The 23,005-nt window shown below is 43.1% G+C and overlaps 1 long non-coding RNA gene across 2 annotated transcripts; it reads left to right on the forward strand.

The window, feature by feature from the left end:
- Positions 1-4,811: 4,811 nt before the first annotated feature.
- On the forward strand, positions 4,812-6,223 carry LOC123167424 (uncharacterized). Of its 2 annotated transcripts, XR_006483923.1 has the most exons (3): positions 4,812-5,293; positions 5,806-5,860; positions 6,145-6,223. It is a non-coding gene; the product is annotated as an uncharacterized lncRNA (long non-coding RNA). The 2 variants fall into 2 exon arrangements; XR_006483924.1 differs by lacking the exon at positions 4,812-5,293 and having other exon boundaries at positions 5,729-5,860.
- The last annotated feature ends 16,782 nt before the right edge of the window (positions 6,224-23,005 follow it).

Below are 23,005 nucleotides of genomic sequence, written 5' to 3' on the forward strand. Positions count from 1 at the left end.
AAGGTATAATTAGCAAGCATGGTGGAAATTTCAGCTTCCGGTATCTTCCTTTTATTAGTAACAATTTCTTTCATATACTTGGCATAAGGATTCATTTTGAGCATATCAGTTAATCGCATACGCAAAAAGATAGGTCTAATCATTTCAGCAAAGCGCTCAAAATCCTCATCATCCTTTTTCGTGGATGGTTTGGGAGGGAAAGGCATGGGTTTCTGAACCCATGGTTCTCTTTCTTTACCGTGTTTCCTAGCAACAAAGTCTCTTTTACCATAACGTTGATTCTTTGATTGTGGGTTATCAAGATCAACAGCAGGTTCAATTTCTACATCATTATCATTACTAGGTTGAGCATCATCATGAACATCTTCATTAATATTATCACTAGGTTCATGTTCATTACCGGATTGTGTTTCAGCATCATAAATAGAAATATCATTTGGATTCTCAGGTTGTTCAGTAATAGGTTCACTAGAAGCATGCAAAGTCCTATCATTTTTCTTTTTCTTCTTTTTAGAAGCACTAGGTGCATCAATATTATTTCTCTGAGAATCTTGCTCAATTCTCTTAGGATGGCCTTCAGGATACAAAGGTTCCTAAGTCATTTTACCAGTTCTAGTAGCCACTCTAACAGCATAATCATTATTCTTACTATTCAATTCATTGAGCAAATCATTTTGAGCTTTAAGTACTTGTTCTACTTGAGTGGTAACCATAGAAGCATGTTTACTAATGAGTTTAAGTTCACCTTTAACTCTAGACATATAATCACCCAAGTGTTCAAGCGTATCGGAATTGTATTTCAATTGTCTACCAAAATAAGCATTGAAGTTTTCTTGTTTGACAATAAAATTATCAAACTCTTCTAAGCATTGTCTAGCAGACTTATAGTGAGGAATGTCACCTTCATCAAATCTATAGAGAGAATTTACCTTTACTACCTGTGTCGGGTTATCAAGACCATGTGTTTCTTCAATAGGTAATGGATTAAGATCAGATATTTCTTCAACAGGTGGTAAATTTAGACCATGTATTTCTTCAATAGGAGGTAAATTCTTAACGTCTTCAACTTTAATACCTTTTTCTTTCATAGATTTCTTTGCCTCTTGCATATCTTCAGGACTGAGAAATAGAACACCTCTCTTCTTCGGAGTTAGTTTAGGAATAGGCTCGGGAGTTGTCTCAGGAAGTGTCCAATTATTCATTGGTCAACATATTATTCAATAGAATTTCAGCTTCATCCGGTGTTCTTTCCCTGAAAACAGAACCAGCACAACTATCCAGGTAATCTCTGGAAGCATCAGTTAGTCCATTATAAAAGATATCAAGTATTTCATTTTTCTTAAGAGGATGATCAGGCAAAGCATTAAGTAATTGGAGAAGCCTCCCCAAAGCTTGTGGGATACTCTCTTCTTCAATTTGCACAAAATTATATATGTCCCTTAAAGCAGCTTGTTTCCTATGAGCAGGGAAATATTTAGCAGAGAAGTAATAAATCATATCCCGGGGACTACGCACACAACCAGGATCAAGAGAATTAAACCATATCTTAGCATCACCCTTTAATGAGAACGGAAATATTTTAAGGATATAAAGGTAGCGGGTTCTCTCATCATTAGTGAACAGGGTGGCTATATCATTTAATTTAGTAAGATGTGCCACAATAGTTTCAGATTCATAGCCATAAAAAGGATCAAATTCAACCAAAGTAATTATATTAGGATCAACAGAGAATTCATAATCCTTATCAGTAACACAGATAGGTGAAGTAGCAAAAGCAGGGTCAGGTTTCATTCTAGCATTAAGAGATTGTTGCTTCCATTTAGCTAGTAACTTCTTAAGATCACTTCTATTATTGCAAGCAAGAATGGCTCTAGCAGATTCTTCATCCAGAACATAACCCTCAGGCACAACAGGCAATTCATATTTATTAGGGGGAGAGTCTTCATCATCACTATCTTCAATATTATCAGTTTCAATAATTTCATTCTCTCTAGCCCTAGCAAGTTGTTCATCAAGAAATTCACCAAGTGGCACAGTAGTATCAAGCATAGAAGTAGTTCATCATAAGTATCATGCATAGCAGAAGTGGCATCATTGATAACATGCGACATATCAGAATTAATAGCAGAAGCAGGTTTAGGTGTCGCAAGCTTACTCAAAACAGAAGGTGAATCAAGTGCAGAGCTAGATGGCAGTTCCTTACCTCCCCTCATAGTTGAGGGATAAATTTTTGTTTTCGTGTCTTTCAAGTTCTTCATAGTCACCAACAGATATAAATCCCAAGTGACTCAAAGAATAGAGCTATGCTCCCCGGCAACGGCGCCAGAAAATAGTCTTGATAACCCACAAGTATAGGGGATCGCAATAGTTTTCGAGGGTAGAGTATTCAACCCAAATTTATTGATTCAACACAAGGGGGGCCAAAGAATATTCTCAAGTATTAGCAGTTGAGTTGACAATTCAATCACACCTGGATAACTTAGTATATGCAGCAAAGTGTTTAGTAGCAAAGTAATATGGAAGTAACGGTAACAGTAGCAAAAGTAATATTTTTGGGTTTTGTAGTGATTGTAACAGCAGCAACGGAAAAGTAAATAAGCGAAGAACAATATGTGAAAATCTCGTAGGCATTGGATCGGTGATGGAGAATTATGCCGGATGCGGTTCATCATGTAGCAATCATAACATAGGGTGACACAGAACTAGCTCCAATTCATCAATATAATGTAGGCATGTATTCCGAATATAGTCATACGTGCTTATGGAAAAGAACTTGCATGACATCTTTTGTCCTACCCTCCCGTGGCAGCGGGGTCCTAATGGAAACTAAGGGATATTAAGGCCTCCTTTTAATAGAGAACCGGACCAAAGCATTAAGACATAGTGAATGCATGAACTCCTCAAACTATGGTCATCACCGGGAGTGGTCCCGATTATTCTCACTTCGGGGTTGCCGGATCATAACACATAGTAGGTGACTATAGACTTGCAAGATAGGATCAAGAACTCACATATATTCATGAAAACATAATAGGTTCAGATCTGAAATCATGGCACTCGGGCCCTAGTGACAAGCATTAAGCATAGCAAAGTCATAGCAACATCAATCTCAGAACATAGTGGATACTAGGGATCAAACCCTAACAAAACTAACTCGATTACATGATAAATCTTATCCAACCCATCACCGTCCAGCAAGCCTACGATGGAATTACTCACGCACGGCGGTGAGCATCGTGAAATTGGTGATGGAGGATGGTTGATGATGACGACGGCGACAACTTCCCCTCTCCGGAGCCCCGAACGGACTCCAGATCAGCCCTCCCGAGAAGTTTTAGGGCTTGGCGGCAGCTCCGTATCGTAAAACGCGATGAATCCTTCTCTCTGATTTTTTTCTCCCCGAACACGAATATATGGAGTTGGAGTTGAGGTCGGTGGAGTGTTAGGGGGCCCACGAGGCAGGGGGCGCGCCCCCCACCCGCGTGGACAGGTGGAGGCCCCCCTGACGTGGATTTTTCTTCCAGTATTTTTATTATTTTCCAAAAATAAGTTCCGTGGAGTTTCAGGTCATTCCGAGAACTTTTGTTTCTGCACATAAAGAACACCATGGCAATTCTGCTGAAAACAGCGTCAGTCCGGGTTAGTTCCATTCAAATCATGCAAGTTAGAGTCCAAAACAAGGGAAAAAAGTGTTTGGAAAAGTAGATACGACGGAGACGTATCAAACATTTTCTTTCCTATAACCACCCTGTTATGTGTACCCAAACTGATTGGTGCCGCCAGATTGCTCACCGGCTCACCCTGCTCGAATTAGCATGCCATCATCCTTGTCATGCTACCTCTAGCTCGCCGCTAGGATGGGGTTCTCATGGGGATTTGTTCGGATGTGCTTGCAGGTGCAGGAAATTTAGGAAGTTGGGCAAAGTAGGGTTGTTCTGTAGGGTATCACCGTTGCGCATCGCCGTTCAAGCCAAAATCTTGTCAAAGCCTATGTGGACATCAGCAACCTCGACGCATGCACCTTCTTGGAAATTGTAAGAACAATTAGCACAATTATTAATCATGTTCCCTTTCTTTTCTTTGTGCTTAGGTTGATCTTTCTACTGTTTTTGTTGTGTCAATAGATCCAGTTGTATTGCACTGGGAGCCGGGAGGCGGGAGCAACACTGGTGGTGACCGCCGGGAGGCAATGCACTTGCTCGGCGCCGTTCAATTCACCGGCATTGCTGGCACCAAGGACAATCTCAACCTCCGTGTTGGCGCTGCGTTGTGCGTGCGCGCGATGCACAATACGTTTTTGTAGAAGCAGGCCATAATATCATGTTATTCAAATATATGTCATGCACATGCTCTTAATAATATAACTTCTTGTCTTTATTAGCTATAGAAGTAATTCAGGTGAACAAATGATAAGTGTGCACAAAATGGTTGAATGCCATTTAGTTTATTAATATCATTGTAATATCTGACGCTTATCTAAGGTTTGGGTTTAAGTACGCCACTAAGGTTGAGAGGAAGAGGCTAGGGCCTTTTCTCATTAGTGTCATATGTTTATAGATCCAGTCCTAACAATCATGTATAGCACAATGTAATGTTATCTCTGGTTTCTTTTGTCAATATTACTACTCATGCTTACTGATTTGTGTCTGTCATTTATGTATAGAGCCAGTCCTAACAACCATATATTGTCCAATCTAATATTATCTCTTATTTCTTCAGTCCGTATTACAGTTCATGCTTACTAATGTTACCTTGCTTTATTAGTGTGCATCAGGGGTATTCTTATGCTGGATTCCTTCTTTGGAGTCCATTTCTGTATTGGAGTTTATACACAGCTTGCCTGACGCACTATGGAACAACACTGACAGCTGTAGTTGACAATAGTAGGGGTGGTAGGGGGAAGTTTTCCATTTGCAAGCATCTGGTAGTTTGATTATTGCTAGTGATAAGATGGTTCTGCAGCGGTCGACCGGACAGCGCCGACCTAGATAGTGAGGCCATTCATGTACATCATCTTATCCTCTCCTTTCTTTGTTCTCTTTTCCCCTGATTATGCCTATAACGGAAGTGCTTATTTGGAACAGAATTGATCTGTCTCTGCATTTCGTTTTGCTTTGCCCTCCTTTTGCAAGGATTTGTATTTCAAGATCATGTGCTAGCTTGTTCCTAAGAACATTTATCTTTTGTCTTTTTCCAGGGAACGTTTAGATTATGTCAAGGAGGTCGATAAACAGGCAGGAACTGATTTGCACCGATGCTATTCCTTGCAAGAAGTCTAATTAGTCTTCACCAGGTGTCTTAAGTTTTTCAATGTAAAAACATCATAATATCTTTTCAAGTTGGGGTGCCTACTTGGTTTAGAATGTAGTTCTCATGCTTTCTTATATGCTTGTGTACTTCATTTTTTTAGTAACATAACTAGGGGAAGCACGATTCATAGATGATATTCTCCTTACCCAAGTAGAACCTATTTCTTTTCCGGTTTTCTTACATGCTCGCTGGTCATTACATTTGTGTATTTCCATTATTATTAGCAAAAAAGTGGAATTTAGACTATATTTGTTTGCATCACAACAAATGTCTATAATGAATGCTTGCAATGGAGACGTCATTAAGAATGATGTTGAAGTTTGCCTTTGATCTTAAATCAGTGGGTGTAGATCCTCCAATTTGTTTAAACCTAAGAGATATGCTGTCATTCTTCAATTAGCCACAACGCACTATTTGTTGTTTACATTTTTGAGCCAAAAATAAATTTTTAGTTCACCATGTGTTTGTGTTTTTGCCTCTCATGTATTCTAACAGGCGAAACAAGCTAATGAGATATTAAAGATATCGATAAGTCAAATGTCAAAAGGAGGTAATTATGAATCTATTTAGTGTATGATGTTGTCTGAAACTCGCATCTTTATTCGAAGCAAATATTCGACCTCTGCGAGTTCGATTTGTGTGTGGCACTACCGCATTCAAATCTAACTCTTTAGAGGTTGTAAGTACATTGTGGTTTCTCTTTAAATTGTCATGGGTCTGTGAGTTTGTTAGTGATCCTTCCTTGATTTATAACCTTGGATGTACATTATATTTTTAAGCGCACAACAGTGTATATCTATGGTTAATTTTGAAGAGTTGTGGCATATGATGCAGACTATGAGACCAAGCTACGGTTCCCCTCAGTAAGCATGTCAAGCTTGTCTAGGACATTGAGGCAAGTTCTCTGCCTGGTGAAAATGCTAAAAGGTGGCTCATGTTCTTAGAGTATTTCTGGATCGCATACACTTCCAATCTGTTGTTAATTTAATTTTATTGATTAGCGGTGCAACCTTCCAGATCATTTCTGTCTCCACAGCTCATTGACACGTCTTAACATGATGTTGATGCTATTATCTGCAATAGTGACAACGAGGGTGAGTGCTACCTCTTGAGCATGCGTTGGTTTTCCCTTGAAGAGGAAAGGGTGATGTAGGAAAGTAGCGTAAGTATTTCCCTCAGTTTTTGAGAACCAAGGTATCAATCCAGTAGGAGATTACACGCAAGTCACCTAGTACCTGCACAAACAATCAAGAACCTTGCAACCAACGCAATAAAGGGGTTGTCAATCCCTTCACGGTCACTCGCAAAAGTGAGATCTAATAAAGATAGTAAAGTAAATATTTTTGGTATTTTTGTTGTATAGATTGGAAAGTAAAGATTGCAAAATAAACGGCGACAGAAGTTGGCAAGTTGACGGGAAACTAATATGATGTAAAATAGACCCGGGGGCCATAGGTTTCACTAGTGGCTTCTCTCAGCATATATTACGGTGGGTGAACAAATTACTGCCGAGCAATTGATAGAAAAGCGCATAGTTATGAGAATATCTAGGCAATGATCATGAATATAGGCATCACGTCCGTGTCAAGTAGACCGAAACGATTCTGCATCTACTACTATTACTCCACACATCGACCGCTATCCAGCATGCATCTAGAGTATTAAGTTCATAAGAACAGAGTAACGCATTAGGCAAGATGACATGATGTAGAGGGATAAACTCAAGCAATATGATATAAACCCCGTCTTTTTATCCTCGATGGCAACAATACAATACGTGCCTTGATGCCCCTACTGTCACTGGGAAAGGACACCGCAAGATAGAACCCAAAGCTAAGCACTTCTCCCATTGCAAGAAAGATCAATCTAGTAGGCCAAACTAAACCGATAATTCGAAGAGACTTGCAAAGATATCAAATCATGCATATAAGAATTCAGAGAAGAACCAAATATTATTCATAGATAATCTTGATCATAAATCCACAATTCATCGGATCTCGGCAAACACACCGCAAAAGAGTATTACATCGAATATATCTCCAAGAACATCGAGGAGAACTTTGTATTGAGAACCAAAGAGAGAGAAGAAACCATCTAGCTAATAAATATGGACCGGGAGGTCTGTGGTAAACTACTCACGCTTCATCGGAGAGGCTATGGTGTTGATGTAGAAGCCCTCCGTGATCGATTCCCCCTCCGGCAGATCACCGGAAAAGGCCCCAAGATGGGATTTCACGGGTATAGAAGGTTTGCGGCAGTGGAAAAGTGGTTTTGTGGCTCCCCCTAATGTTTTTAGGGTATAAAAGTATATATAGACGAAAGAAGTACGTCGATGGAGCTCCATGGGGCCCATGAGGGTGGGGGCACGCCTACCCCCCTGGGCGCGCCCTCCTGCCTCGTGGCCGCCTCGCAGAGTTCCAGACTTCAACTCCAAGTCTTCTAGATTGCGTTTGTTCCAAGAAAGATCATCGCGAAGGTTTCATTCCATTTGGATTCCGTTTGGTATTCCTTTTCTGCAAAACACTGAAATAGGCAAAAAAACAAAAACTAGCACTGGGCCTTCGGTTAATAGGTTAGTCCCAAAAATAATATAAAAGAGCATATTAAAGCCCATTAAACATCCAAAACAGATAATATAATAGCATGGAACAATAAAAAATTATAGATACGTTGGAGACGTATGAAGCATCCCCAAGCTTAATTCCTGCTCGTCCTCGAGTAGGTAAATGATAAAAATAGAATTTTTGATGTGGAATGCTACCTAACATAATTTTCAATGTAATTCTCTTTATTGTGGCATGAATGTTCAGGTCCATAAAATTCAAAATAAAAGTTTAATATTGACATAAAAATAATAATACTTCAAGCATACTAATAAAGCAATCATGTCTTCTGAAAATAACATGGCCAAAGAAAGTTATCCCTACAAAATCATATAGTCTGGCTATGCTCTATCTTCATCACACAAAGTATTTAATCATGAATCCCGATGACAAGCCAAGCAATTGTTTCATACTTTTAATGTTCTCAAACTTTTTCAATCTTCACGCAATACATGAGCGTGAGCCGTGGACATAGCACTATAGGTGTAATAGAATGGTGGTTGTGGAGAAGACAAAAAGGAGAAGATAGTCTCACATCAAGTAGGCGTATCAACGGGCTATGGAGATGCCCATCAATAGATATCAATGTGAGTGAGTAGGGATTGCCATGCAACGGATGCACTAGAGCTATAAGTGTATGAAAGCTCAACAAAAGAAACTAAGTGGGTGTGCATCCAACTTGCTTGCTCACGAAGACCTAGGGCAATTTGAGGAAGCCCGTCATTGGAATATACAAGCCAAGTTCTATAATGTAAAATTCTCACTAGTATAAAAGTGACAACATAGGAGACTCTCTATCATGAAGATCATGGTGCTACTTTGAAGTACAAGTGTGGTAAAAGGATATTAGCATTGTCCCTTCTCTCTTCTTCTCTCATTTTTTTATTTGGGCCTTTCTCTTTCTTTTTGTTATTATGGCCTGTTTTTTCGTCTGGAGTCTCATCCCGACTTGTGGGGGAATCATAGTCTCCATCATCCTTTCCTCACTGGAACAATGCTCTAATAATGATGATCATCACACTTTTATTTACTTACAACTCAAGAATTACAACTCAATACTTAGAACAAAATATGACTCTATGTGAATGCCTCCGGTGGTGTACCGGGATGTGCAATGATTCAAGAGTGACATGTGTGAAAAATTATGAACGGTGGCTTTGCCAGAAATAAGATGTCAACTACATGATCATGCAAAGCAATATGACAATGATGGAGCGTGTCATAATAAACAGAAAGGTGGAAAGTTGCATGGCAATATATCTCGGAATGGCTATGGAAATGCCATAATAGGTAGGTATGGTGGCTGTTTTGAGGAAGGTATATGGTGGGTGTATGATACCGGCGAAAGGTGCGCGGTATTAGAGAGGCTAGCAATGGTGGAAGGGTGAGAGTGCGTATAATCCATGGACTCAACATTAGTCGTAAAGAACTCACATACTTATTGCAAAAATCTATTAGTTATCAAAATGAAGTACTACGCGCATGCTCCTAGGGGGATAGATTGGTAGGAAAAGACCATCGCTCGTCCTCGACCGCCACTCATAAGGAAGACAATCAATAAATAAATCATGCTCCGACTTCATCACATAACGGTTCACCATACGTGCATGCTACGGGAATCACAAACTTTAACACAAGTATCTCTCAAATTCACAACTACTCAACTAGCATGACTATAATATCACCATCTTCATATCTCAAAACAATCATAATGAATCAAACTTCTCATAGTATTCAATGCACTTTATGTGATAGTTTTTGTTATACCCATCTTGGATGCTCATCATATTAGGACTAATTTTATAGCCAAAGAAAATTACCATGCTATTCTAAAATACTCTCAAAATGATATAAGTGAAGCATGAGATATCAATAATTTCTATAAAATAAAAACCACCACCGCATGCTAAAAAGATATAAGTGAAGCACTAGAGCAAAATTATCTAGCTCAAAAGATATAAGTGAAGCACATAGAGTATTCTAATAAATTCCGATTCATGCATGTCTCTCCAAAAGGTGTGTAAGGCAAGAATGATTGTGGTAAACTAAAAATCAAAGACTCAAATCATACAAGACGCTCCAAGCAAAACACATATCATGTGGTGAATAAAAAATATAGCCTCAAGTAAAGTTACCGATAGACGAAGACGAAAGAGGGGATGCCTTCCGGGGCATCCCCAAGCTTAGGCTTTTGGTTGTCCTTGAATTTTACCTTGGGGTGCCTTGGGCATGCCCAAGCTTAGGCTCTTGCCACTCCTTATTTCAAAATCCATCAAATCTTTACTCAAAACTTGAAAACTTCACAACACAAAACTTAAACAGAAAATCTCATGAGCCCTGTTAATATAAGAAAATAAACCACCACTTTAAGGTACTGTTATGAACTCATTCTTTATTTATATTGGTGTTAAACCTACTGTATTCCAACTTCTCTATGGTTCATACCCCCCGATACTACTCATAGATTCATCAAAATAAGCAAACAACACACGAAAAACAGAATCTGTCAAAACAGAACAGTCTGTAGCAATCTGTATCAAACGAATACTTATGGAACTCCAAAAATTCTGAAATAAATTTGTGGATGTGAGGAATTTGTCTATTAATCATCTGCAAAAATAATCAACCTAAAATCACTCTCCAGTACAAAATGGCATCTAATCCGGTGAGCGCAAAAGTTTCTGTTTTTTACAGCAAGATTGCAAAGACTTCACCCATGTCTTCCCAAAGGTTCTACTTGGCACAAACACTAATTAAAACATAAAACCACATCTAAACAGAGGCTAGATAAATTATTTATTACTAAACAGGAACAAAAAGCAAAGAACAAAAATAAAATTAGGTTGCCTCCCAACAAGCGCAGCCTTTTTAGCTAGGCATTGATAATTTTAATGATGCTCACATTGTTGGGGAACGTAGCAGAAATTTAAAATTTTCTACGTATCACCAAGATCAATCTATGGAGTCATCTAGCAACGAGAGAGAGGGGAGTGCATCTACATACCCTTGTAGATCGCGCGCGGAAGCGTTCAAGAGAACGGGGTTGATGGAGTCGTACTCGTCGTGATCCAAATCACCGATGATCCTAGCGCCGAACGGACGGCACCTCCGCGTTCAACACACGTACGGAGCGGGGATGTCTCCTCCTTCTTGATCCAGCAAGGGGGGAGGAGAATTTGATGGAGATCCAGCAGCACGACAGCGTGGTGGTGGAAGTAGCGGGATCCCGGCAGGGCTTCGCCAAGCGCAAGCGGGGAGGAAGAGGTGTCACGGGAGGGAGGGAGGCGCCAGGGCTTGGGGTGCTGCTCCCATGCGCCTCCCCACTATATATAGGGGTGGAGGGGGCTGGTTTCTTGCCCTCCAAGTCCATTGGGGCGTTGGCAAAGGTGGGGGAAAGAAAACCCATCATTTCCCTTCCCCACCGATTGTTATCCCCCTTTTTTAGGGATCTTGATCTTATCCCTTCGGGATATGATCTTATTTCTTCTAAGGTGGGATCTTGGTGCGCCTTGACCAGGGGTGTGGGGCCTTGCCCCCACTACCCACGTTCATGTGGGTCCCCCCATGCAGGTGGGCCCCACTTCGGAACCTTCTAGAACCTTCCCGGTACAATACCGAAAAATCCCGAACATTTTCCGGTGGCCAAAATAGGACTTCCCATATATAAATCTTTACCTCCGGACCATTCCGGAACTCCTCGTGACGTCCGGGATCTCATCCGGGACTCCGAACAACTTTCGGTTAACCGCATACTAATATCTGTACAACTCTAGCGTCACCGAACCTTAAGTGTGTAGACCCTACGGGTTCGGGAGACATGCAGACATGACCGAGACGACTCTCCGGTCAATAACCAACAGCGGGATCTAGATACCCATGTTGGCTCCCACATGTTCCACGATGATCTCATCAGATGAACCACGATGTCAAGGATTCAATCAATCCCGTATACAATTCCCTTTGTCAATCGGTACGTTACTTGCCCAAGATTCGATCGTCGGTATCCCAATACCTTGTTCAATCTCGTTACCGGCAAGTCACTTTACTCGTACCGTAACGCATGATCCCGTGGCTAACTCCTTAGTCACATTGAGCTCATTATGATGATGCATTACCGAGTGGGCCCAGAGATACCTCTCCGTCATACAGAGTGACAAATCCCAGTCTTGATTCATGCCAACCCAACAGACACTTTCGGAGATACCTGTAGTGCACCTTTATAGCCACCCAGTTACGTTGTGACGTTTGGTACACCCAAAGCATTCCTACGGTATCCGGGAGTTGCACAATCTCATGGTCTAAGGAAATGATACTTGACATTAGAAAAGCTCTAGCAAACGAACTACACGATCTTGTGCTATGCTTAGGATTGGGTCTTGTCCATCACATCATTCTCCTAATGATGTGATCCCGTTATCAATGACATCCAATGTCCATGGTCAGGAAACCATAACCATCTATTGATCAACGAGCTAGTCAACTAGAGGCTTACTAGGGACATGTTGTGGTCTATGTATCGACACATGTATTACGGTTTCCAGTTAATACAATTATAGCATGAACAACAGACAATTATCATGAACAAGGAAATACAATAATAACCATTTTATTATTGCCTCTAGGGCATATTTCCAACACACATGAAAGACAAGAATTGAAGCACAAAGAGAGCATCATAAAACACGTGATAAACACATCTAGGTCTAACATACTTCCTATGCATAGGCACTTTATAAGCAAACAAATTATCATAGCAATATAATAAAGGGCTGTGGGGCTTTGCCTCATAGTAAATATTCAAAAAAAACAAATTATCATAGCAAGCAAAAATTAGCATATGCAAGGAAGAAGAAAGAGATGATAGCAATCTCAACATGACGAGAGGTAATTTAGTAAGATAAAAATTTCTACAACCATATTTTCCTCTCTCATAATAATTACATGTAGGATCATAGGCAAATTCAACAAAATAGCTATCACATAACATATTTTCAACACGATCCACATGCATGCGAAGTTGACACTCTTCCAAAATAGTGGGATTATCATTAACTAAAGTCATGACCTCTCCAAACCCACTTTTATCAAAAATACCATAAGATTGAACATTCTCCAAATATGTGGGATCTAAAGTTGACACTCTTCCAAACCCACTTTCAATATTATTGCAAACACTATTATCAATCTCATATTCATCATGGGGCTTAAATAAATTTTCAAGATCATAAGAAGAATCACCCCAATCATGATCATTGCAACAAGTAGTAGACATAGAAAAACTATCATCCCCAAGCTTAGGGTTTTGCATATAATTAGCACAATTGACATCAAGAGAATTTATAGTAAAATCATTGCAATCATGCTTTTTATTCAAGGAGCTATCGTGAATCTCTTCATAAATTTCTTCATCACAATTTTCAGATTCACGAATTTCAAGCAAAACCTCAAAAAGATAATCTAGTGCACTCAAATCACTAGAAATTGGTTTGTCATAATTGGATCTCTTAAAAAGATTAGCAAGGGGATGAGGATCCATAAACTTTTAGCAAGCGAAGATGCAAGCAAAAAGAAGGCACATGGTAACACAAGATCGAACGGAAGGAGGGCGAAGAAAAGGCAAAGGTTTTCGAAAATCATTTTAGAAGTGGGGGAGAGAAAACGAGAGGTGAATGGAAAATAATGTAATGCGAGGGAGAAGAGTTTATGATGGGTAGTTGGTATGTCTTGACTTGAGCGTAGATCTCCCCGGCAACGGCGCCAGAAATCCTTCTTGCTACCTCTTGAGCATGCGTTGGTTTTCCCTTGAAGAGGAAAGGGTGATGCAGCAAAGTAGCGTAAGTATTTCCCTCAGTTTTTGAGAACCAATGTATCAATCCAGTAGGAGATTACACGTAAGTCACCTAGTACCTGCACAAAAAATCAAGAACCTTGCAACCAACGCGATAAAGGGGTTGTCAATCCCTTCACGGTCACTTGCAAAAGTGAGATCTAATAAAGATAGTAAAGTAAATATTTTTGGTATTTTTGTTGTATAGATTAGAAAGTAAACATTACAAAATAAACGGCGACAGAAATTGGCAAGTTGACGGGAAACTAATATGATGTAAAATAGACCCGGGGGCCATAGGTTTCACTAGTGGCTTCTCTCATGATAGCATATATTACGGTGGGTGAACAAATTACTGCCGAGCAATTGATAGAAAAGCGCATAGTTATGAGAATATCTAGGCAATGATCATGAATATAGGCATCCCGTCCGTGTCAAGTAGACCGAAACGATTCTGCATCTACTACTATTACTCCACACATTGACCGCTATCCAGCATGCATCTAGAGTAGTAAGTTCATAAGAACAGAGTAACGCATTAGGCAAGATGACATGATGTAGAGGGATAAACTCAAGCAATATGATATAAACCCCATCTTTTTATCCTTGATGGTAACAATACAATGCGTGCCTTGCTGCCCCTACTGTCACTGGGAAAGGACACCGCAAGATTGAACCCAAAGCTAAGCACTTCTCCCATTGCAAGAAAGATCAATCTAGTAGGCCAAACTAAACCGATAATTCGAAGAGACTTGCAAAGATATCAAATCATGCATATAAGAATTTAGAGAAGAACCAAATATTATTCATAGATAATCTTGATCATAAATCCACAATTCATCGGATCTCGGCAAACACACCGCAAAAGAGTATTACATCGAATAGATCTCCAAGAACATCGAGGAGAACTTTGTATTGAGAACCAAAGAGAGAGAAGAAGCCATCTAGCTAATAACTATGGATCGGAAGGTCTGTGGTAAACTACTCACGCTTCATCGAAGAGGCTATGGTGTTGACGTAGAAGCCCTCCGTGATCGATTCCCCCTCCGGCAGATCGCCGGAAAAGGCCCCAAGATGGGATCTCACGGGTACAGAAGGTTGCGGGTGGAAAAGTGGTTTCGTGGCTCCCCCTAATGTTTTTAGGGTATAGGAGTATATATAGGCGAAAGAAGTACGTCGGTGGAGCTCCGTGGGGCCCACGAGGGTGGGGGGGCGCCTACCCCCCTGGGCGCGCCCTCCTGCCTCGTGGCCGCCTCGCGGAGTTCCAGACTTCAACTCCAAGTCTTCTAGATTGCGTTTGTTCCAAGAAAGATCATCGCGAAGGTTTCATTCCGTTTGGATTCCGTTTGGTATTCCTTTTCTGCAAAACACTGAAATAGGCAAAAAAACAGAAACTGGCACTGGGCCATCGGTTAATAGGTTAGTCCCAAAAATAATAAAAGAGCATATTAAAGCCCATTAAACATCCAAAATAGATAATATAATAGCATGGAACAATCAAAAATTATAGATACGTTGAAGACGTATCAGTGAGCACACAACCCACATCAAACAACCTACATGCCCTGCATATGTTCTACGCTAATAATTGGTAAACCTACTTCACTGTATAGTGGCGCCGTGTAGTCGCTCGCAACAACCAGGAGCCTCTCGAACCTCTCCTTCTGCTTTTCCCCTAAAGGACCTAGAATCTTTGGCATGAAACGAAAGTCAGATCATCGTCTCCACTACATCATTTGTGGTGACAAGGTGAAGCTCTATCAACAACACATTAACAAGCTAGAGTGCCTCATGGGCGCAAAAGAACCTACCATTCGAACATTTGCAAGACCGGACGAGTGGATGGTGACTACTTGCACACCTTATCTTTCCATTTGACATCACATAACATCCTGCTGAATTTCATAATCATATCTTTCTCCAATCTACAGTACTTCTCCATTATTTTCACCGATGAGCACCTCCAAGAGTGCATTGGCCCGGATCTGGATGACCTGTCAATCAAGTTTAGAAGCAGGAGCATTCACAACATTGCTTGCATCATGACAATAACTGACAACAGGCGATGCTTGCCACAAACTGGACAGATTTTCCATGACGCTAAACATGAAGGAAGGCAAACCTTCATATTTTTACAGTGTTGCACCGTCACATGATGATTGGTAGGGCCAAACTCCGCGCAATTACAAACTAGCGCACTACTCTATAATGATGGATAAATCTCTCCGCCTCCTTCCATACCTTGTCTAGCAAAGGACATACATCCAGAATTCTAGATACATCTAGATACCTTACTTTTGGACCAATAAAGCCTAACCCAAAGAATAAAAAAAGATAGTGGAACGGGCGCATCTCACCTGGCACCGCCCCAACTTCCTCTTAGGCGGCGCACCACGGGTGCGCCCCAACCACTAGTGATTCTTCAAAGTTAAACTACCAAATCCCCACCCAGGCACTTGGCGAGAGAACATGTTGGACGCAAGCATTGTCAAAAAGGACGTAGTTGCAGTTTTGGTCACTATAATGTAGGCAATTTGGCATAGCAGAAATAAATATTCTCATGGGGAGGAAAGGTTCCAGCCTAAACAGTCAATGATCGTCATTGTTGAGATTGTACGGGCGCTGAAGATCCCTCAATCTTCAAGGGAAAAGAAGCAACCTGCACTTTGCCGGTGGGCAACCCCAGCATCGGGATGGATCAAGATCAATGTCGATGGCGCTGTCGACACTGTTATGGGAAAATGTGGTACTAGGGTGGTGGCTTGGGATCATGAGGGTCTCTTCCAAGCAGCAAGGTGTGCTAAGTATGATGGTATTACAGATCCACTTAACATAGAAATCCTAGCCTGCCGAGATGGAATGCTTCTAGCGAAAGATTTCTTAGGGCTACCAATCTGTTATCACTGAGACAGATTGTTCTGATGCCAAGTACCTGTGGGAAATGAGGAAGGAAGGACGGTCACTAGGTGTGCGTATTCTTAAGGAAATGCAAGACAGGTTATCTAATTTTTAGGGTTTTGAGCTTCGGTATATTAGCCGTATTTGAAATAATGTAGCACATTGTTGTGCTAAAGAAGCTCTAGGCATAGGTCCAGTTCTTTTGGCCGATTCTCCCAGAATCTTGAGAATCGAAACCCTCCACCTAGCTTCTCCCAGAATCTTGTACCTACATTTTTTTTTACAATCCTAGCTGTTCACATCCTAACTAGTTAGGATTGTAAAAGAAATATGGGTTCAAGATTCTAGGTGAAGCTGGGTGGAGGGTCGATTCTCAAGATTATGGGAGAACCGGCCAAAAGAACTGGGCCATAGCAGATGTTGTAACATACTCTTTTGTAATCCCTAGCTTCCTCGGTGATCATTTATGCTCAGATGGACTACCGCTGATTGAATAAATTCCGGAGAGTGGAGCTTTAAAAAAAACTAAGCTATCTCTATTTGCTGCCTGCAATTGACGAATAGTATTTTTTAGGGGTCGTGAATAGGATTTCTATGTGACGCTCGCAGCGTCCAACAAAAGCGAGACACATAATGGCGGAACTGATGGCCCGCCGGCCCATAGGAGCGCCACAACACTATAGTATGTCTCGCTTATAGCGGGACCTAGGGAATTCTCGCGTGAAGGAGAGACACAAATGGGCAAGCCCAGGTGCGGGAGGCCACAACCTCGTTTTTTCTCTTCTTTTTTCTTTCTGTTTTTGTTATTTGATTTATTTTTTACTTTGTTTATACTCTCAAATATTCTAAATATATGTATTAACATTCTACACGGAAAAATTAAAAAAATGTGGACCACACTTTGAAAATTGTGAAATGTGTATAGAGAAAATATTTATCACGTATACAAAAAAATACAAGTTTATGAAAAACTTTGATCATGTGTTTTTAAACATGCTGGACAACTATTTGAAAAATGTTAATAAAGCATTTGAAAATACTAAATGTGTATAGAAAAATGCTCACCGTGTATTAAAATAAAGATGCCAAAATTTGATCATATATATATATAATGTTAATCAAGTATTTGAATAAATGTTGAACAAGTGTTAGAAAAATAATAATCAAGCATTTAAAAAATGGTAAAATGTGTATAGAAAAATGTTAATCAAACATTTTTAAATTAAAATGCATAGAAAATATTGAGCATGTATTAAAAAATATTTAATCTTGTGTTTGAAAAATAATTATCAAGAATTTTCAAAAAAATATAAAAATATAAAAAATGAAGACGATGTATTCAAAAAATGCTAAACTTGCATTTGAAAATTATTATACGTGTATTACCAAAATGCATTATATGTATACCAAAATGTGTATAGAAAAGCAATGAATACCCTAGAGAAAATAAAAGGAAAAAATATGAGTAATAATAATAAAGAAACAAACAAAACCAAAGAAACAAAGAAAATAGAAAGAAAAAAAATAGCCATTGAAAACCGAGAAATAAACAAATGACACTAAAGGAAAAGAAAGAAGGAAGGAAGAAAAGAAAAGAAAAACAGTGAAAATGGAGGAGAAAACGAAGAAAATCGGTAAAAAAAAGTAAGAAAACCCGTGAAAACCGAGTTATGAACAAAGAAAACAAACAAATCCAAAAAACCTTGCAAAACCAGTGAACAAAGTGCAATGAGTGAGCGAACTCCGTCGGAAAACTAGTGAATGAAAAAAAATGTGCCGTCGCAATAGCTACATCGCAGTCGCAGAGGACAGAGCTTGAGCGACACAAAAGGATGTCCCACTCAAGCGAGATATAGTCACCGCAAAACTGTAGCGTCTAAATATTGTTGCATGATTACAGTAGCGTGTATTTTTAAGAAAAAATGGGACAATATTTGGAAAACATGAATTTTTTTATATTCCAAATCTATTTATAAAACAGTTTTTAAATCATGAAAAAATATTAAATTCCAAAAAAAATTCAAAATAATAAACTTAAAATTCCAAAATTACTTTAAAAAGCATGATTTTTTAAAACTGCGAACAAATTTTGAAATTGTGAACTTATTTAAAAATGCAAAATATTGTAAACACAAGAATTTTTCAAAAGTGCTACCATTTTTTGAAAACCTGAATACTTTTCCATATTTGGTTACATTTTTGAAATTTATGTTTTTTGAAGGAAAAACGAAAAAGAAAACTAGTGAAAGAAAAAATTACCAAAAAGGAAAAAGCGACTAAGAAAACAAAACCGAGAAAATGAAATACGAGCTACTTGGCATGCCTTTCTGCGGTTCGCTCGCTGGCTCGCCTATGCGAAGCCGCGGCATTTTGCCACAGTGAGTGGCAAATACAGATTTCGGAGGTCTCTTGTATGTAACCAACATGGGTTGCGACCAAAAAGTCTCCGGCGCGTGAATGGGCTGAGGCTTTCTAGGCTCAGCACACCCAAGCATCATGGTGGGCCCAAAAACCAAACGGAGAAGAACACAGGACACCCGCGTCGCTGCGTGCACCCGCCCATGTACGACACGAATGATCAATGTAATTCATGTGGATGCTGGCGTATCGATGCCATCCAGAGGCGGGACTGTGGCGGCGGTCTGTCGAGATGATCAAGGTAATTTTTGGGGGAGCTCGGCCCTGGTTATCCACGGTACACACGACCCAGCAACACTTTAAGCAATCGCGTGCAGAGAAGCACAATCGTTGGCGCAAGACCTTCTGTTACATAATTCTGTGGTGGCTTCGGACTCCAAGCAAGTCAGTTGGAGACATCCACAATGGCTATCAAGGAAAATATGATACCATCATATGTGAGATTCATCAGAGTTACTACGTTTCTTGCAAAAAAGGGAGCTACTATGTTTATGTTTAATTGTGTTTTTTCGTCTGAAGGTCGAGAGTCTAATAAAGAAGCTCATGGTCTAATCAAGTTTTCGCGTTCTTTAGGTCAGAGGCTTCATGTGTGGCTAGGTCAATGTATCTCACTGTTTGTTGTTTTTTGTCAATAAAACTTGGTTTACCACTTAAAAAAAGTACGACACGGAGACGAATCGGTCGACGACGGCACGAAAAGCGAGAGCGACAGAGTGGCTCCAGGCGCGGCCGGCGTAACATGCGGGCGGTGCCGGCCGGGGACCGGGTCCGGGGATGTACCGCCAGCGATCACGCGCCGACCTGCGGGCACGCACAGTAGACAGTACCTACCACCAAGTCGGTCGGAGAGCGACGGCTCAGGGTGGCGGCACCGGCGCACAGCGCGCAAACATGGCGCTCTGAGCATGCATGCATGCAGGACGAACATCGGAACAGCGCGCTCGTGCCGTGAAAACAGCGTTCGTTGCTCCACCCGTGCGAGCAGTCGCTCGCTGGAGCGGCCCGAGGGACGGACGTGAGCGTGACCGACCGATACCTGCGGCGGTAGACGGGCGCCTTTGCGTGACACTCGAGAGCATCACGACGGTGTTGCATTGGTCCTCCCAGACACAAAAAGCAACGTGTACCGCCTAGCTAGCTAGACGATTCCTTTGCAGGTTTGTTCGGTGCTGGTGGTTTCATGTCTTGGAATCTTTGCTTGCGGGCAAACCCTAGCAGCTAGGCTACTCCGACAGGGTCGCTAGTGCCATCGATGCTCAAACGGACTCGAACGCGCCGATCTAGCGCACTGTATGAACCACCACCACCTCCCACTATACCGGGGGTCTCCCCTCCCACGATCGCTAGGCGAAGAAGGAGCCGCGTCTTCCCATGGCATCCCCGTGTCCACTGTATCAGCATCCTAGGCAGGCTAGGCTAACGGAGGAAGTACGTACGTACGTACTTGGCAGCGAGCGAATTACTGTGATCCACGGGTGCGGCCAAAGAGGACCAGTAATTGCATATGCAGCCCATCGACATTGATTCGGCTAGATCGGGGGCACATGTACTGCCCCGTACACGTACGCCTCCGGAGAGAGAGAGAGAGAGAGAGAGAGATCCCCCGACCATCACTGTCCGAGATCCCGACCCCCGGCCCGTCCGACACGGATCTCGATCATGAAAAAAGGAGCTACCACTGCTGCTCCACGGCCGGAGCCACACCCACCGGCACCGCTCTCTTAGTTTTACTCCTTGATCCGCACGTTTCACTGTGCCCGTGTAGATGCCGCAGTACGTACCGTACCCGGTGCGTGCGTGTCCTCAGGCCGGCGGCGGCAAATGCGGCCGCCCGTGCCACGCGCGAGCGAGGACAGCACGGGTAGATCTGGCCGTGGCATGCACGGCGGTGGCTCTTCTCGTTACCAGCAGTGGCGAGCCGGGAGCCCACGTGAGCTCGCGCGAACCAACCAACCAACAGTGCCCGCCCACGCGAGAGCGCGCGGGGCACGCCCCAGATCTGGTTGAATGCATGCGCCCGTGCGCACCGCCGTACCGTACGTGGGGAGCGCGCGCACCCGCGGGCGGGCGGGCGCACGGACGGGTGAGGAGAGGACGCCGAGGTGGAGCCGGGAGCCAGCCAGCCAGCCCCCATGGTAGGCCGCGTAGCCAGCTGCGTGCGTTGAACCGGCGCAGGACGGCAATGTCCCTCCACCCGCGTCCTGCGAGCGGCGGGCCGGGTCCGGGGCCGGGGCCCCTCCGACCTCCGTCCCCTCGTCCTTCGTTTGTTGCGACGCGTCGTTGCATGCATGGGGGTGACTCAGCCGGCGGGCCCGGCCCAGACGCGCCTCTGCAGCCTGGCTAACTGGGCGACCATGCCGGCATGCCCCTCCCCTACGTAGCCCCCGGCTGTCGCGATCGCCGCACCGGCGGAGTAGCTCGGAATCTTAACTCGCGCGGTCGCGCCGGGCAGGGGCGATTTATGTCGGCCGGTGAACTGATCCCGGCCAAGGGGCGTCGTCTTCTCCGTGCGCGTGGGCGACGGATGATCAGATATGCGCGGTCGGCCGTGGGAAAGCCGCGGATCAAGGCCAAATCCCCGGCGGGCTTCGATAGGCGCGCGCGGCCGGCGGCGCCGGTGACGGCCACAGTCGTGGATCCGATCCACCGTCAAAGGGCTTCTGTGGTGTGGATCCGTCGATCGTGCAAGTCGGCTCCGTCATGCGCGGGGTGGTGTACGAGATTCTTCAGATAATTTCCGCCCTCCATCGATGAAAACAGTTACTAACAGTGTGCGCACTTTCGGTTAGATCAGAGACAGGCTCTGTTCATGCGGAGAAAAACTCGTTGAGAGCGCCGTCCGTGTCTAGTCCATGGATCTCCTCCGAGATGCGGGGGTCGGTTCAGCAAAGGAATCTACTTTAGTTCAGGAGCTGTACCGCAGCTAGTCTAGCAAGTTTGCCTGCCAGCGACACCCGGTGATTGAGCTGATTGATGATGCTAACGGTCGCGGATGGAGGGGAGGACACCATCATATCGCTGGATTTTCAGACGCGACGTGTACGTCCGACCCGTGACCGTAAACAGACCGGCCTCTCTTTTTTCTTTGCAGCAAGGGGTGGGCTGGATATGCATGCGGCAGGCAATTCTCAGCGTCTCCCGGTAAGCACAAAACGTCCCTTGGGAGAGATTACGGCCAGATGCGCACGCGCTCGTAGTGTTCGTTGAGAGTGGTGTATGGGCAAGACATGGCGTAGAGCCCGGCAGGCAGGATTGGGACCCAGGTGACCGGCCAGGGAAACTGTCAGATCATCATCAATTGGTGAGGGACCTATTGCTGCTGTGTTCAGTTCCAAGTTGCTGCACAGTGCGTCAATCATTGGGCCTCACCAGTTGCTCGATCGATTGATCACAGCACCTAATCGCTCCCGCTAGCTAGCTAGCTAGCTAGCGGAAGCTAGCTCAGCCATAGCAAACCATCTCCGGTACGGCATATGCACCGGGCCGGAGTACGTCGGTCGTCGCAGGAATTTGTCCGACGGGACGTGTGCGTGGCTCGCCAGCAGCTCCATCATCGTTTCCAACCAAAGCTTCACACCAAATGGTCTATCCAAATTCCTCATAGGGATTACCTACCTGATGAATGATGATCCAAATGGAACCAGCGCGCGGGCTGTACTGGTGGCGCCATGGTCGTTGGGCCGTCGAGCTGAGCTGCACGGACCGGTCGCATTGAAACGGAAGGGATCCCCCGATCGGGACAGGACTGGAGTGTGCACGCGTATGAGCGTACCCCTCCCGAGCCCCGGCCGGGGACCTCGCCGCCGTCGGCATATGTAGCTATCCCAGTTGGCCTCGCGCTAACAAACTGGAGTGCTCCTTGTATAAAGTGTGTGGTGCGCGTGAACCGTCGTGGATCGATCCAATTAAGTTGCAGGCTAGCCGGCCGCGCGCGACCGAGACCAACCGG

Source organism: Triticum aestivum, chromosome 7D (assembly GCF_018294505.1).
Source record: "Triticum aestivum cultivar Chinese Spring chromosome 7D, IWGSC CS RefSeq v2.1, whole genome shotgun sequence".
NCBI lineage: Eukaryota > Viridiplantae > Streptophyta > Magnoliopsida > Poales > Poaceae > Triticum > Triticum aestivum.